Genomic DNA, 18,840 nt, shown 5'->3' on the forward strand with positions numbered 1-18,840 from the left:
AAGGCCTCGACCCATTTGCTAAAGGCACACACCACTACTAAGACATACTTAAGGTTATTGCAACGCTCAAGCTGGATGTAATCCATTTGAAGTACCTCGAATGGTGCGGAAGGTGGAACGAACCCTCCTTTCGGAGTATGCGTCCCTTTTGCAGGATTGTGCTGTAAACATATCAAACAGGTCTGCACTACTCTCTTAGCAGTGTTGGCAATCTCAGGATGCTCCCAAACTCGTGTTAACAATCGAGTAATTGCCAGAGCTCCAACATGTGCCAACCCATGTGTCATCTGGACCATTGCTTGTAAATACGCTGCAGGCAATTTCCATCGCTCCATATCCTTGCTCCTCCAACAACCCTCATCATCCAGCATCCCCTCTGCTGCCCAAGTTGCGAGTTCTGCTTCCGACGCTGATTTCTGGATATCTAGTATTTCTGCTCGAGCATCATGCCATCGCTCGGCCTGTGACTTCGCTACATACATGGGGGAGTCATTTCGTGACATGGCTGTTTGTCTTGCTATGCTGTCTGCAAAAGCATTGCCTTGTCCCACTTTGTCAGTGACCTTTTTATGTGCACTGCATTTGATTATCGCCACTTTCTTCGGACAGAGCAACGCATTCAGGAGATCACGCACTAGCTCTCCGTGCATAATGTGTACTCCATGAGAGGTTAAAAACCCACGCTCTCTCCAGAGTAAGCCGAAGTCATGCGCTACTCCGAAGGCGTACTGGCTGTCTGTGTAGATGTTCACACATAGGCCAGCACTCAGTTCGCAGGCTCTTGTCAAGGCTATCAGCTCTGCTGCTTGAGCCGATTTCTGCGGTATTCGTGCTGTTTCTACCACTGTCTTAAGTGTCGTGATCGCATATGCTGCAGAAGTCGTGCCATCTGGCAGCCTCAAACACGATCCATCAACCCACAGTTCCCCATCCACATCTGGAAGTGGCATATCCTGTAAGTCGACACGACCCTTTGTTTGTTCCTCAGTCAGGAAAACACAATCATGATGTTTTTCTTCCTGGCCCTCCTCGACCGGATAAGGCAATAAAGTGGCAGGGTTCAGGGTGGCACATCTTTTCAGTGTAATGTGTGGCGCCAGGAGTGTGAGCTCATATCCTGTTAATCGTGCGCTCGTAAGATATTGAGTCTTTGTTTGATTTAAAAGGGCATCTACTGCATGCGGAACTAGCACCAACAATTTGTGCGACAGAACTATTCCCTCACTCTGTCGTATAGGTACCGCTGTTGCTGCAACTGCTCGAAAACACCCAGGTAACCCTCATGCTACAGGGTCAAGAACAGCTGAGAAGTATGCGCATGGCCTCTGCTTGTCCCCGTGTGCTTGTACTAACACTGATAACGCGCACCCATCTTTCTCGTGCACGTACAATGTGAAAATCTTTGTGTAATCTGGTGTACCTAACACGGGTGCAGAGCAAAGGGCCTGTCTCAATTGTTCAAAAGCATTCTGACATTCATCTGTCCATTCAAGGGGCATTGGTGTTGTTTTGGACAGTAACGCTAACAAAGGTTTTATAATGTGCGAAAACCCCATGATCCACTGTCTACAAAAGGACGTTAGTCCTATGAAGGCGCGTACATCTCTCTGAGTGCGGGGAACTGGTGTATCTAATATCGCTTGAATTCGATCTGATGTTAATGCACGCCCCTCCTTAGACAAAAGATGACCGAGGTAGGTCACCTTGGGTCTACAGTATTGTAGCTTTTTCCTAGAGACTTTATGGTTGTTCTGAGCCAAAAAAGACAGCAAAGCAATCGTACTCTCCTCACATTGTGCGTAAGTGTCTGCAGCCAACAGGAGGTCGTCAACATACTGTATAAGGGCTACTCCGGATTGCAGTTCAAAAGAATCAAGCTGTCGTTTTAGAGCCTGGCTATAGATGCTAGGACTCTCTGTGTAACCTTGAAGAACACGACAAAATCTATACGATTTATTATTTAACGTAAAGCCAAATAAGTATCTGCTGTCAGGATGGATGGGAATGGAAAAGAATGCATTTTTAAGGTCAATGACAGAAAAGGTCATCGCTGTTGGAGGGACCAATGTAAGCAATGTCGTGATATCAGATACCACTTGGTATTGGGGGATGACAATTTTGTTAATTTCTCTCAAATCAATAATAAATCGATAGACTTTGTCGTCAGTATCTTTCTTACGGATCGGAAGAATAGGGCTGTTACAAACATTGTAAGGAACTTCCTCCACTTCTCCTGCAACTATCAAATCCTGAACGATGTGTGTCAGGGCAATTTCACCTTCCCTAGAGATCTTATACTGTGGTACACATGGCAAAAGTACTCCCTCCTTGACAGTAATTCGGATAGGTGGAATAAGCATCTGTCCCACATCCGTATCTGAGATCGCCCATAACGTGTGCGGGAGAGAGGCTAATGCTTCAATTTCCTGTATTGTACAAAATCTATCTGAGTCTGGGTAATTGTCATTCAAAATAACTCGCACTCCTTCAGGAGTGCAGGGTATCGTTGCTCGAAAATATTTAAGCAAATCAATGCCCATAATGTTATCTGGAGTGTGAGGTGACAACAAAAATGGACAAAAGCTGAAAAATTTGTCAATGCAAAGTGCAAGAGGTTGTGATAATGGGCTAGGAGAGGGTGTGCCATCAAACCCTATACATGTTATCGTTTCGCCAGACAGGGGAGCCCTTGGAACCAAGTTTTTGGACAACGCACTATGAGTAGCTCCTGTGTCAACTAAAAACTGATCAGTAGAACCCAAAATGCCCGCTGATACATATGGACCTCTTTGATCTACTGGCACTTCAACTGATTCCGTACCCCATCCTACGCAGTCCTATGCATGCACATAATCCTGATGCTCCACATTCTCACCCTCCGATATCTGATATTGATTTCGGCTTTCAAAAGTATTTCATTCATCCTGACCACGGCCCCTCGCTTCAAACCTACCACGATCACTTCCGCCACCCCTCGCTCCTGAATAATTATTTCTCGACCTTCCACCTCCTCGACCATGCTGACTACGCTGCTCAGGAAGTACCGGACAATCTTCAGCCCAATGCCCAAACTCTTTACAATATGCACATTGATCCTCCGCTATGTCAGTACGACCGTACGACGCATTACTCCCTCCTCGCCTACCTCTATCACTCCCTCTAGATTGCGCACCGCGAACCTGTGCCAACATCACATTCGTTTTCAATTCCTTCGTTTTCTTATCTGCACTTTCTTTAGCCTCTAATTCCTGCCGCTCATAATACTGAGCCATAGTTAACAAAGACGCAGGGGTCGCCGTGGTCCAGGAACTTTCACTCGCTTTTAACCGCTTCGCAATCTCCGGTAGGAGATTAGCCACGTACTTATCAACAAACAAATGCCTACCCATATCATCTGCTAACGATTGACCACTGTAATCATGAAACGCTTCTTCGAAACGCGTAAAGAAATCTGATACCGATTCATCTAATTTTTGTTTGCACGAAGCTAGCATAGTCCAATCGATCTTTTTAGAAGGAACAAGCCTTTTTAGTTTAGTTAAGATAGCCGCTGGGAGGTCTAAAATCAAATCACATGGTTTACATGCAGGTTCCCTGTCTAAGTCAGCCTGGTTTATTTCTTTCCAAGTTCCCCCAAACGTTGCTTCATCATTAGTTTTACGAATCGACCTCCACATATCAGGCGGAAGAATTAACCCAAAAAAGAGATCTATATCAACAAGAGTCATAACACAAGAGGAAATGGCCCCCTCCACCCCTTCATAGAATGCGGCTGGATTTTTACGGAGATCGGGTAAGGAGTTCTTTAGTGCTATAACATCTGCTCTATTCCAAGGCGTATACACCCAATTATATATAAAATACCCCTTCGCATCCTTCGACGTTTTATCGTCATCTGTACCATCCCCCTTTGGGGGAACATACAAAGGTGCAGCTTCACGCATAGGCATAACATGCACTTTAGAATTCTTATCTGAGCCCCGGAGAGAACACTCTTTGGACTGCTCTGTCGACTCCGGCACGGACTCCGTAGCTTTTTTCCCTTTTTCCCGCAACCTGGACGCCTCATCCCGTAGCTGGAGCAGTTGTTTGAAAAGGTCATCAACATCTGAAAGGACAAATAAACCTTTATCCAAATTCTCACAATAGACCGACACAGCTTTAGGTTCTAAGGTCTCTGAATATTTACGAAATCGAGTAACAACTTCATTTGCAAAAGTATTCAAAAAACACATCAATTCTCGTTCTGTCCACTTACCCCTTTCAACTACAACTTCTGCCACAGTTACTTGATTCAAATTTAATTTTCTAGCATAACTACGCAAACCCGCGGCTCTCTCCGCAGATAACCTGACACTCGATTTATCCTTCCCGTCCGACTTATCCCGGTCTTCATCACCAGAATCGTCAGTCGGAGCCGTAGGAGAAACGTACGGAGGCGGAGATCGATCTAATAACGAAAAATCATCAATTTCATTATTAAGGACAGGATAAAGCGGACGACGAATAGGAAATTGACCGGTCATTTACAAATTACGTTCCCGTGCCTCCCTCTCTTTCTTCTCCTGCGCCTCCTTCTCCTCAAGCTGTAAAGCCTTATCTCGAGCAGCCTTGCGCTGCTCTTTGTCCGCCAAGGCAACTTCACGCTTCATACGTTCACGCACTGCTTTCTCCCACATTCGCACACAATCAAACATGTCCTGTCTAGACCTGCGCTGAAACAAACATTGCTCCACAAACTGAACCTTTCGCAAATCAAACGACCCATGTAGTGACCATTGCAACTCGGGATCAGTTCTAGTGTATTTATGCCATAATTTACTGTACAGTATAGGGGGAAGGCCGAATTTGACATACATCTCACGGTTGGGAGTTCCCTCTGGAGGAGCCGGCTGAGATTCTGTTAACCTAAGTGTGGTACCATCTCCAAGACAGCACATCCCTCGGAGTGTGCTTAAAACAGGCATGTTCAAAGAGTACCACGAAAGCGTGATACCAAAAAAATGGCACTTACAGTACTTCACACAAAATGTGCCGCTCAAAGTACGAACAAAATTAGACAAACATCTCTACATGCCTGCCTATGTGGAGTGCACTACACATATGATTCAAAGTTCACAAAGTCAAAATGTTAGCTAACTCAAATCATAGTCACAATCATAGAACTTCAGTGCGCATCCGTAGACTACCTTACCGATCACAAATCTTACCCAAATCTCAAATGTCCAGATTCCAACTGCCAAGGTCTTTGATCGAATCAGCCAAACAGGCACTGCACAGCAACACAGACGAGCAGGATCTCAGTCGGAGACCGGCGCCACCTGGAAGGTCAGATCAGAAGGAAAGGAAGAAAACACCGTGGGTGCCAAGACTCGGGTCACTCAGTGGCAGCGTACGCGTCCATGGCGAGTTTCCAATCCTTCGTCACGACCTCTCCTTCGGGCATCCGAGTCGCCGATGAGTCCCTTCGTGGTCGCCAATTTGTGGTAGAGGGTTCCCAAGGCCTACATGCTCCGCAGAAATACCCACTTACACCAAAAGAACTGTTGGCACGGAAACTGAAAAGTACAAAAGACAAGTTTATTAAGACCCCATGGGGTGGTGGTACATTCCTACAGCACCCTTCGGCAATGCAAGAAGTATCACACCGAACGTTGGTGTGAGTCCTTCTTTTATACATTATACAGGTAATAAAAAATAGGCGGTACAAGGTTTACAGAGTTTATGTACATATATGGTCATTTTTGGAGCACAGCCAACTCATGGGAGGGGTTACAACTCCACTGGTCAGTTCGGAAGGACATTCCTGAGGGATGACTGGTCAACGGGAACTGCGCATGTACAGGCTTGACCGTTACTAAAAATAGCCTGTTGCTGGGCAAACTCGAGTGGTCAGCGGCACGGACAAAGGACTAAAGGGCATGCTGACCACAAGGCCGCTCATTACCTAAAATGGCCACCGTACATACAAAATGGCGTTTCCGAGTAAGGCCAAGTTAAGGGAAATAACGTGTAGCAAAGCTAAGAGCTAACCCGGCCATTGTCAAATTACGACACAGGCAAAAAGCAAAAATGGAAAATCTCATACTTACAATATTTTTCGGCCTTCTTTCATTTCAGTCCAAATGCGCTGTGCAGCTAGGCCATAACTCCCGTTTTCCACCATGGATTTCCTGAAAAACAAATGCAATCAAAATTAGACTGTGCCAGCAGTGCTCCCAGACCATAAAACCCACCCACAAGCATCCGAAACCCCCCAAACAGCACCTCAAAGACAAGCAAGTCAGCATAAACCCCAAAAAAATTCGCCTCCAATTTTGTCTAAACCACTTTTATCCGGTATTAGACCTTCCCAGCAATGGCCCCAGAGCCGCCAACCAAGGCGGAAACAAGTAGAAGACCCCCAAAAAGCCAAAAAGCAAACCTTCAAAATGGGCACTTGGAAATTTTCAGGCAAATTTCCAAAATCACTCAGCGCGCACTCTGCAGCTAGGCCCTAACTCCCCTTTGCCACCATGGATTTTCTTCAAACCTCTTGCAATCAAAAGTATCCATACCCAGCGTTGCTCCAAGACCCCCAAACCCACCCACAAACACTAGGAAGCCCCCCAAACAGGCCCCCCCCCAAAACGCTTAATTGAGCAAAATGTAAGAAAATGCAAAAACGTTTTCCTCATGGATTTTGTCAAAACCACTTTTATCCAGTATTAGACCTTCCCAGCAATGCCCCAAGACCCACCAACCCACCCGCAAAAAAGCACAACACCCCCAAACAGGCAAAAACTGGAAAAATCTCATACTTACAATATTTTTCGCCATTCTTTCAATTCTGTCCAAACGCGCTGTGCAGCTAGGCAATAACTCCTGTTTTCCACCATGGATTTCCTGAAAAACAAATGCAATCAAAATTAGACTGTGCCAGCAGTGCTCCCAGACCCCAAAACCCACCCAAAAACAACTGGAACCCCCCCAAACAGCACCTCAAAGACAAGCAAGTCAGCAAAAACACAAAAAGAAAATTCGCCTCAGATTTTATCCAAACCACTTTTATCCGGTATTAGACCTTCTCAGCAATGCCCCAAGACCCGTAAACTCACCCGCAAAATAGCACAACACCCCCAAACAGGCAAGAAGCAAAAATGGAAAATCTCATACTTACAATATTTTAGGGCCTTCTTTCAAATCTGTCCAAATGCGCTGTGCAGCTAGGCCATAACTGCCGTTTTCCACCATGGATTTCCTGAAAAACAAATGCAATCAAAATTAGACTGTGGCAGCAGTGCTCCCAGACCATAAAACCCACCCACAAACACCCGAAACCCCTCAAACAGCACCTCAAAGACAAGCAAGTCAGCATAAACGCAAAAAAATTGCTTCCGATTTTGTCTAAACCACTTTTATCTGGTATTAGACCTTCCCAGCAATGGCCCCAGAGCCGCCAACCCAGGCGGAAACAAGTAGAAGACCCCAAAACAGCCAAAAAGCAAACCTTCAAAATGGGCACTTGGAAATTTTCAGGCAAATTTCCAAAATCACTCCGCGCGCACTCTGCAGCTAGGCCCTAACTCCCCTTTGCAAAAAGCAAAATTGGAAAAATCTCATACTTTTACAATATTTTTCAGCATTCTTTCAATTCTGTCCAAACGCGCTGTGCAGCTCGGCCATAACTCCCGTTTTCCACAATGGATTTCCTGAAAAACAAATGCAATCAAAATTAGACTGTGCCAGCTGTGCTCCCAGACCATAAAACCCACCCACAAACACCCGAAACCCTCCCAAACAGCACCTCAAAGACAAGAAAGTCAACAAAAACGCAAAAATAATTTGCCTCCGATTTTGTCCAAACCACTTTTATCCGGTATTAGACCTTCCTAGCAATGGCCCCAGAGCCGTCAACCCAGGCGAAAAGAAGTAGAAGACCCCCAAACATCCAAAAAGCAAAACTTCAAAAATGAGCACTTAGAAATTTTCAGGCAAACTTCCAAAATCACTCCATGCGCGCTTTGCAGCTAGGCCCTAACTCCCCTTTGTCACCATGGATTTTCTGCAAACCTCTTGCAATCAAAAGTGTCCATACCCAGCAGTGCTCCCAGGCCCCGAACCCCACCCACAAACAGGAGGAAGCCCCCCAAACAGGCCCCCGAAAACGCTAAATTGAGCAAAATGTCAGAAAAATGCAAAAACTTTTTCCTCATGGATTTTGTCCAAACTCCTTTTATCCGGTATTAGACCTTCCCAGCAATGGTCCCAGAGCCGTCAACCAAGGCAGAAACAAGTAGAAGACCCCCATAAAGCCAAATAGCAAAACTTCAAAATGGGCACTTCGAAATTTTCAGGCAAATTTCCAAAATCACTCCGCGCGCGCTCTGCATCTAGGCCCTAAGTCCCCTTTGCCACCATGGATTTTCTTCAAACCTCTTGGAATCAAAAGTATCCATACCCAGCATTGCTCCAAGACCCCAAAATCCACCCACAAACCCCAGGAAGCCCCCCAAACAGGCCCCCCAAAACGCTAAATTGAGCGAAATGTCAGAAAATGCAAAAACCTTTTCCTCATGGATTTTGTCCAAACCACTTCTATCCGGTTTTAGACCTTCCCAGCAATGCCCCAAGACCCGCAAACCCACCCGCAAAAAATGCACAACACCCCCAAACAGGCAAAAAGAAAAAATGGAAAATCTCATACAATATTTTTCGGCCTTCTTTCAATTCTGTCCAAATGCGCTGTGCAGCTAGGCCATAACTCCTGTTTCCACCATGGATTTCCTGAAAAACAAATGCAATCAAATTAGACTGTGCCAGCAGTGCTCCCAGACCCTAAAACCCACCCACAAATACCCGGAAATCCCCAAACAGCACCTCAAAGACAAGCAAGTCAGCATAAACTCAAAAAAAACTTTTGCCTCCGATTTTGTCTAAACCACTTTTATCCGGTATTAGACCTTCCCAGTAATGGCCCCAGAGCTGTCAACCCAGGCAGAAACAAGTGGAAGACCCCCAAACAGCAAAAAAGCAAAACTTCAAACATGGGCACTTGGAAATTTTCAGGCAAATTTTCAAAATCACTCCGCGCGCGCTCTGCAGCTAGGCCCTAACTCCCATTTGCCACCATGGATTTTCTTCAAACCTCTTGCAATCAAAAGTATCCATACCCAGCGTTGCTCTAAGACCCCAATACCCACCCACAAACTCCAGGAAGCCCTCCAAACAGGCCCCCAAAAACGCTAAATTGAGCAAAATGTCAAAAAAATGAGAAACTTTTTCCTCATGGATTTTGTCCAAACCACTTTTTTCCGGTATTAGACCTTCCCAGCAATGTCCCAAGACCCGCCAACCCAACAGCAAAAAATCACAACACCCCCAAACAGGCAAAAAGCAAAATTGGAAAAATCTCATACTTACAATATTTTTCAGCATTCTTTCAATTCTGTCCAAACGCGCTTTGCAGCTTGGCCATAACTCCCGTTTTCCACCATGGATTTCCTGAAAAACAAATGCAATCAAAATTAGACTGTGCCAGCAGTCCTTCCAGACCCCAAATCCCACCCACAAACACCTGGAACCCCCCAAACAGCACCTCAAATACAAGAAAGTCAGCAAAAACGCAAAAAATGTTTGCCTCCGATTTTGTGCAAACCACTTTTATCCGGTATTAGACCTTCCCAGCAATGGCCCCAGAGCCATCAACCCAGACAACAACAAGTAGAAGACCCCTAAAATCCAAAAAGCAAAACTTAAAAAATGGGCACTTAGAAATTTTCAGGCAAATTTCCAAAATCACTACGCGCGCGCTCTACAGCTAGGCCCTAACTCCCGTTTGCCACCATAGATTTTCTTCAAACCTCTTGCAATCAAAAGTATCCATACCCAGCAGTGCTCCCAGATCCCAAAACCCACCCACAAACACTAGGAAGCCCCCCAAACAAGCCCCCGAAAACACTAAATTGAGCGAAATGTCAGAAAAATGCAAAAACTTTTTCCTCATGGATTTTGTCCAAACCACTTTTATCCGGTATTAGACCTTCCCAGCAATGGTCCCAGAGCCGTCAACCCAGGCGGAAACAAGTAGAAGACCCCCAAACAGCCAAAAAGCAAAACTTCAAAAATGGGCACTTAGAAATTTTCAGGCAAATTTCCAAAATCACTCCGCGCGCGCTCTGCAGCTAGGCCCTAACTGCCCTTTGCCACCATGGATTTTCTTCAAACCTCTTGCAATCAAAAGTATCCATACCCAGCATTTCTCCAAGACCCCAAAATCCACCCACAAACACCAGGAAGCCCCCCAAACAGGCCCCCAAAAACGCTAAATTGAGCGAAATGTCAGAAAATGCAAACACTTTTTTCTCATGGATTTTGTCCAAACCACTTTTATCCGGTATTAGACCTACCCAGCAATGCCCCAAGACCCGCCAACTCACCCGCAAAAAAAGCGCAACACCCCCAAACAGGCAAAAAGCAAAAATGGAAAATCTCATACTTACAATATTTTTCGTCCTCCTTTCAATTTTGTCCAAACGCGCTGTACAGCTAGGCCATAACTCCCGTTTTCCACACTGGATTTCCTGAAAAACAAATGCAATCAAAATTAGACTGTGCCAGCAGTGATACCAGACCCCAAAACCCACCCACAAAAACCAGGAACCCCCCAAACAGCACCTCAAAGACAAGCAAGTCAGCAAAAACGCAAAAAAAGTTGGCCTCCGATTTTGTCCAAACCACTTTTATCCTGTATTAGACCTTCCCAGCAATGCCCCGAGACCCGCCAACCCACCCGCAAAATAGCACAACACCCCCAAACAGGCAAAAAGCAAAAATGGAAAATCTCATACTATTTTTCGGCCTTCTTTCAATTCTGTCCAAACACCCTGTGCAGCTAGGCCATAACTCCCGTTTTCCACCATGGATTTCCTGAAAAACAAATGCAATCAAAATTAGACTGTGCCAGCAGTGCTCCCAGTACCTAAAACCCACCCACAAACACCCGGGACCCCCCCCAAACAGCACTTCAAAGACAAGCAAGTCAGCATAAATGCAAAAAAATGTTTACCTCCGATTTTGTCTAAACCACTTTTATCCAGTATTAGACCTTCCCAGCAATGGCCCCAGAGGCGTCAACCCAGACGGAAACAAGTAGAAGACCCCCAAACAGCCAAAAAGCAAAACTTCAAAAATGGGCACTTAGACATTTTCAGGCAAACTTCCAAAATCACTCCATGCGCGCTTTGCAGCTAGGCCCTAACTCCCCTTTGTCACCATGGATTTTCTGCAAACCTCTTGCAATCAAAAGTGTCCATACCCAGCAGTGCTCCCAGGCCCCGAACCCCACCCACAAACAGGAGGAAGCCCCCCAAACAGGCCCCCGAAAACGCTAAATTGAGCAAAATGTCAGAAAAATGCAAAAACTTTTTCCTCATGGATTTTGTCCAAACTCCTTTTATCCGGTATTAGACCTTCCCAGCAATGGTCCCAGAGCCGTCAACCAAGGCAGAAACAAGTAGAAGACCCCCATAAAGCCAAATAGCAAAACTTCAAAATGGGCACTTCGAAATTTTCAGGCAAATTTCCAAAATCACTCCGCGCGCGCTCTGCATCTAGGCCCTAACTCCCCTTTGCCACCATGGATTTTCTTCAAACCTCTTGGAATCAAAAGTATCCATACCCAGCATTGCTCCAAGACCCCAAAATCCACCCACAAACCCCAGGAAGCCCCCCAAACAGGCCCCCCAAAACGCTAAATTGAGCGAAATGTCAGAAAATGCAAAAACCTTTTCCTCATGGATTTTGTCCAAACCACTTCTATCCGGTTTTAGACCTTCCCAGCAATGCCCCAAGACCCGCAAACCCACCCGCAAAAAATGCACAACACCCCCAAACAGGCAAAAAGAAAAAATGGAAAATCTCATACAATATTTTTCGGCCTTCTTTCAATTCTGTCCAAATGCGCTGTGCAGCTAGGCCATAACTCCTGTTTCCACCATGGATTTCCTGAAAAACAAATGCAATCAAAATTAGACTGTGCCAGCAGTGCTCCCAGACCCTAAAACCCACCCACAAATACCCGGAAATCCCCAAACAGCACCTCAAAGACAAGCAAGTCAGCATAAACTCAAAAAAACTTTTGCCTCCGATTTTGTCTAAACCACTTTTATCCGGTATTAGACCTTCCCAGTAATGGCCCCAGAGCTGTCAACCCAGGCAGAAACAAGTGGAAGACCCCCAAACAGCAAAAAAGCAAAACTTCAAACATGGGCACTTGGAAATTTTCAGGCAAATTTTCAAAATCACTCCGCGCGCGCTCTGCAGCTAGGCCCTAACTCCCATTTGCCACCATGGATTTTCTTCAAACCTCTTGCAATCAAAAGTATCCATACCCAGCGTTGCTCTAAGACCCCAAAACCCACCCACAAACTCCAGGAAGCCCTCCAAACAGGCCCCCAAAAACGCTAAATTGAGCAAAATGTCAAAAAAATGAGAAACTTTTTCCTCATGGATTTTGTCCAAACCACTTTTTTTCGGTATTAGACCTTCCCAGCAATGTCCCAAGACCCGCCAACCCAACAGCAAAAAAGCACAACACGACCAAACAGGCAAAAAGCAAAATTGGAAAAATCTCATACTTACAATATTTTTCAGCATTCTTTCAATTCTGTCCAAACGCGCTTTGCAGCTAGGCCATAACTCCCGTTTTCCACCATGGATTTCCTAAAAAACAAATGCAATCAAAATTAGACTGTGCCAGCAGTCCTTCCAGACCCCAAATCCCACCCACAAACACCTGGAACCCCCCAAACAGCACCTCAAATACAAGAAAGTCAGCAAAAACGCAAAAAATGTTTGCCTCCGATTTTGTGCAAACCACTTTTATCCGGTATTAGACCTTCCCAGCAATGGCCCCAGAGCCATCAACCCAGACAACAACAAGTAGAAGACCCCTAAAATCCAAAAAGCAAAACTTAAAAAATGGGCACTTAGAAATTTTCAGGCAAATTTCCAAAATCACTACGCGCGCGCTCTACAGCTAGGCCCTAACTCCCGTTTGCCACCATAGATTTTCTTCAAACCTCTTGCAATCAAAAGTATCCATACCCAGCAGTGCTCCCAGATCCCAAAACCCACCCACAAACACTAGGAAGCCCCCCAAACAAGCCCCCGAAAACACTAAATTGAGCGAAATGTCAGAAAAATGCAAAAACTTTTTCCTCATGGATTTTGTCCAAACCACTTTTATCCGGTATTAGACCTTCCCAGCAATGGTCCCAGAGCCGTCAACCCAGGCGGAAACAAGTAGAAGACCCCCAAACAGCCAAAAAGCAAAACTTCAAAAATGGGCACTTAGAAATTTTCAGGCAAATTTCCAAAATCACTCCGCGCGCGCTCTGCAGCTAGGCCCTAACTGCCCTTTGCCACCATGGATTTTCTTCAAACCTCTTGCAATCAAAAGTATCCATACCCAGCATTTCTCCAAGACCCCAAAATCCACCCACAAACACCAGGAAGCCCCCCAAACAGGCCCCCAAAAACGCTAAATTGAGCGAAATGTCAGAAAATGCAAACACTTTTTTCTCATGGATTTTGTCCAAACCACTTTTATCCGGTATTAGACCTACCCAGCAATGCCCCAAGACCCGCCAACTCACCCGCAAAAAAAGCGCAACACCCCCAAACAGGCAAAAAGCAAAAATGGAAAATCTCATACTTACAATATTTTTCGTCCTCCTTTCAATTTTGTCCAAACGCGCTGTACAGCTAGGCCATAACTCCCGTTTTCCACACTGGATTTCCTGAAAAACAAATGCAATCAAAATTAGACTGTGCCAGCAGTGATACCAGACCCCAAAACCCACCCACAAAAACCAGGAACCCCCCAAACAGCACCTCAAAGACAAGCAAGTCAGCAAAAACGCAAAAAAAGTTGGCCTCCGATTTGGTCCAAACCACTTTTATCCTGTATTAGACCTTCCCAGCAATGCCCCGAGACCCGCCAACCCACCCGCAAAATAGCACAACACCCCCAAACAGGCAAAAAGCAAAAATGGAAAATCTCATACTATTTTTCGGCCTTCTTTCAATTCTGTCCAAACACCCTGTGCAGCTAGGCCATAACTCCCGTTTTCCACCATGGATTTCCTGAAAAACAAATGCAATCAAAATTAGACTGTGCCAGCAGTGCTCCCAGTACCTAAAACCCACCCACAAACACCCAGGACCCCCCCCAAACAGCACCTCAAAGACAAGCAAGTCAGCATAAATGCAAAAAAATGTTTACCTCCGATTTTGTCTAAACCACTTTTATCCAGTATTAGACCTTCCCAGCAATGGCCCCAGAGGCGTCAACCCAGACGGAAACAAGTAGAAGACCCCCAAACAGCCAAAAAGCAAAACTTCAAAAATGGGCACTTAGACATTTTCAGGCAAATTTCCAAAATCACTCCGCGCGCGCTCTGCAGCTAGGCCCTAACTCCCCTTTGCCACCATGGATTTTCTTCAAACCTCTTGCAAGCAAAAGTATCCATACCCAGCATTTCTCCAAGACCCCAAAACCCACCCACAAACACCAGGAAGCCCCCCCAATAGGCCCCCGAAAACACTAAATTGAGCGAAATGTCAAAAAATGCAAAAACTTTTTCCTCATGAATTTTGTCTAAACCACTTTTATCCAGTATTAGACCTTCCCAGCAATGCCCCAAGACCCACCAACCCACCCGCAAAAAAGCACAACACCCCCAAACAGGCAAAAACTGGAAAAATCTCATACTTACAATATTTTTCGCCATTCTTTCAATTCTGTCCAAACGCGCTGTGCAGCTAGGCAATAACTCCCGTTTTCCACCATGGATTTCCTGAAAAACAAATGTAATCAAAATTAGACTGTGCCAGCAGTGCTCCCTGACCCCAAAATCCACCCACAAACACCCGGAACCCCCCAAGAAAGTCAGCAACAACGCAAAAAGAATTTGCCTCCGATTTTGTCCAAACCACTTTCATCCGGTATTAGAACTTCCCAGCAATGGCCCCAGAGCCGTCAACCCAGGAAAAAACAAGTAGAAGACCCCCAAACATCCATAAAGCAAAACTTCATAAGTGGGCACTTGGAAAAAATTTTAGGCAAACTTCTAAAATCACTCCGCGCGCCCTCTGCAGCTAGGCCCTAACTCCCTTTTGCCACCATGGATTTTCTTCAAACCTCTTGCCATCAAAAGTATCCATACCCAGCAGTGCTCCCAGATCCCGAAACACACCCACAAACACCAGGAAGCCCCCCAAACAGGCCACCAAAAACGCTAAATTGAGCGAAATGTCAGAAAAATGCAAAAACTTTTTCCTCATGGATTTTGTCCAAACCACTTTTATCCGGTATTAGACCTTCCCAGCAATGGTCCCAGAGCCGTCAACCCAGGCGGAAACAAGTAGAAGACCCCCAAACAGCCAAAAAGCAAAACTTCAAATATGGGCACTTAGAAATTTTCAGGCAAATTTCCAAAATCACTCCATGCGCGCTCTGCAGCTAGGCCCTAACTCCCCTTTGCCACCATGGATTTTCTTCAAACCTCTTGCAATCAAAAGTATCCATACCCAGCGTTTCTCCAAGACCCCAAAACCCACCCACAAACACCAGGAAGCCCCCAAACAGGCCCCCAAAAACGCTAAATTGAGCGAAATGTCAGAAAATGCAAAAACTTTTTCCTCATGGATTTTGTCCAAACCACTTTTATCCGGTATTAGACCTTCCCAGCAATGCCCCAAGACCCGCCAACCCACCCGCAAAAAATGCACAACACCCCCAAACAGGCAAAAAGCAAAGATGGAAAATCTTATACTTACAATATTTTTCGGCCTTCTTTCAATTCTGTCCAAACGCGCTGTGCAGCTAGGCCATAACTCCCGTTTTCCACCATGGATTTCCTGAAAAACAAATGCAATCAAAATTAGACTGTGCCAGCAGTGCTCCCAGACCCCAAAACCCACCCACAAACACCCGGAACCCCCCCAAACAGCACCTCAAAGACAAGCAAGTCAGCAAAAACGCAAAAAATATTTTGCATCCGATTTTGTCCAAACCACTTTTATCCGGTATTTGACCTTCCCAGCAATGCCCCAAGACCTGCCAACCCACCCGCAAAATAGCACAACACCCCAAACAGGCAAAAAGCAAAAATGGAAAATCTCATACAATATTTTTCGGCCTTCTTTCAATTCTGTCCAAACACGCTGTGCAGCTAGGCCATAACTCCCGTTTTCCACCATGGATTTCCTGAAAAACAAATGTAATCAAAATTAGACTGTGCCAGCAGTGCTCCCAGACCCTAAAACCCACCCACAAACACCCAGAACCCTTTATACAGCACCTCAAAGACAAGCAAGTCAGCATAAATGCAAAAGAATTTGTCTCCGATTTTGTCTAAACCACTTTTATCCGGTATTAGACCTTCCCAGCAATGGCCCCAGAGCCGTCAACCCAGGCAGAAACAAGCGGAAGACCCCCAAACAGCCAAAAAGCAAAACTTCAAAAATGGGTACTTGGAAATTTTCAGGCAAATTTCCAAAATCAATCCGCGCGCGCTCTGCAGCTAGGCCCTAACTCCCCTTTGCCACCATGGATTTTCTTCAAACCTCCTGCAATCAAAAGTATCCATACCCAGCGTTGCTCTAAGACCCCAAAACCCACCCACAAACTCCAGGAAGCCCCCCCAAACAGGCCCCCAAAAACGCTAAATTGAGCAAAATGTAAAAAAAATGAGAAACTTTTTCCTCATGGATTTTGTCCAAACCACTTTTTTCCGGTATTAGACCTTCCCAGCAATGCCCCAAGACCCGCCAACCCACCCGCAAAAAAGCACAACACCCCCAAACAGGCAAAAAGCAAAATTGGAAAAATCTCATACTTACAATATTTTTCAGCATTCTTTCAATTCTTTCCAAACGCGCTTTGCAGCTAGGCCATAACTCCTGTTTTCCACCATGGATTTCCTGAAAAACAAATGCAATCAAAATGAGACTGTGCCAGCAGTGCTCCCAGACCCCAAAACCCACCCACAAACACCCGAAACCCCCCCAAACAGCACCTCAAAGACAAGAAAGTCAGCAAAAACGCAAAAAAATTCGCAAAGATGGAAAATCTCATACATTTAAGGCAGGCAGGCTTTATATATATATACAGTGTCTTGAGCGATGATTCAAAAGATTCCTCAATATGAGGGGCGAGTGACGTTTGGTTCCAAACGGATGTTAGTGAAGGGAGCTTAACTTCCTCTGCTTCTTGGATTCTTGCATACCAAAGAGATATCTCTTCCTCGGCCGGGGGTCTTGCAATAACTGCTCTAGTTCCCAGCTCCCAGAGAGGTCACCTACTTCTGACTCATACCAAGATCTTAATTGGAGATATTTGAACCTTGAAAAAAGGGGGCCCATCTTGGCTTGTAAGACTTCCCAGGGAAGGATGCCCTCTGAGTCCCCCAGATCCGACCACCTCACCAGCCCCGAACTATTAATCGGTGTCGCCAAGCTAATACACAAGCAAGGTGGGGTCCCAGGGGAGTCCCAGATTGGGCAAAGTCAGAAAAATAACCTATGCCCCATATACGCCTGATTTTATACCAGGTGGACAAAGCTGATTTCAAGACCTTAAGCCGGACCCGTTAAAAAAACCTTGGTGCACCAAATTTATACAAAAACCCTCCTTGCCTACTACCTCCCCCTCAACCAACACCATTTCCCCAAGTACTCTACCCCAGGCAGTTTCCTCAGGACTAGTCAATAGCATCCTAACACCTTTAAATTGGAAAGTCATCAAATACCAGTTAATGTCGGGGAGGGCCAACCCACCTTTGAGGAGCTTCCTCCTACGCTTTTTCCATGACATCCTAGCGTTTTTCTGGCCCCAAATAAAACGACCTATTTTTCCCTGAATTCTACTTATATTTTTTTAGGTGAAAGTTAGCGGGATTGCATTAAAAATATATGTCAATTTTGAAAGCACAGACATTTTCAAAAGATTTACCCTCCCATAGATGTTCAAAGGGAGGTTCTTCCATTTAGCAAACAGGTAATCAATATCCTTTTCAATTTTCCCCAGATTTATCAATGGGATTTTGTTTAAATCTTTGACTATTTTGATGCCCAGGTATCTAAATTAATTACTGACAGGGCCACTTCTATATGAAATGTTCCAACACATTACTTCGGTCTTAGAAGAATTCACGAGATACCCTGAGACCTTACCAAATTCCCTTAGCGTATGCTCCAGCGGTGGAATGACATACTCTGGATCGCTACTGCAGACTATCACGTCATAGGCATATAATCAATCAATCAATCGCTGCATTTCTAAAGCACGCTACATACCCGTGAGGGTCTCAAGGTGCTGGGGGGGCTGCTACTGATCGAAGAGCCAGGTCGTGAGAAGTCTTCTGAATGCCAGCAGGTCCTGGGTCTGTCGTAGGCTGGTAGGGAGAGCGTTCCAGGTCTTGGCGGCAAGGTAGGAGAAGGATCTGCCACAGGCGGTGGTTTTCCGGATACGAGGAACTGAGGCGAGGGCGAGGCTGGCAGAGCAGAGGCTGCGGGTGGGGTTGTGGAAGCTGAGTCGGTCGTTGAGCTATGCAGGTCTGGTGTTGTGTAGCGCTTTGTTTGCATGGATGAGGAGTTTGAAGGTGATCCTCTTGTTGACCGGGAGTCAGTGTAGACTTCTCAGATGGGGTGTGATGTGGCTGCGTCAGGGGATATTGAGGATCAGTCGTGCAGAGGATTTCTGGATTCTTTGTAGTCGTCTCAGGAGCTTGAATGTTGTTCCTGAGTAGACGGCGTTCCCGTAGTCGAGTCTGCTGGTGACGAGGGCCTGGGTGA

The sequence above is a fragment of the Lissotriton vulgaris genome, chromosome 3_1 (assembly GCF_964263255.1).
Source record: "Lissotriton vulgaris chromosome 3_1, aLisVul1.2, whole genome shotgun sequence".
In the NCBI taxonomy this organism is placed as follows: domain Eukaryota; kingdom Metazoa; phylum Chordata; class Amphibia; order Caudata; family Salamandridae; genus Lissotriton; species Lissotriton vulgaris.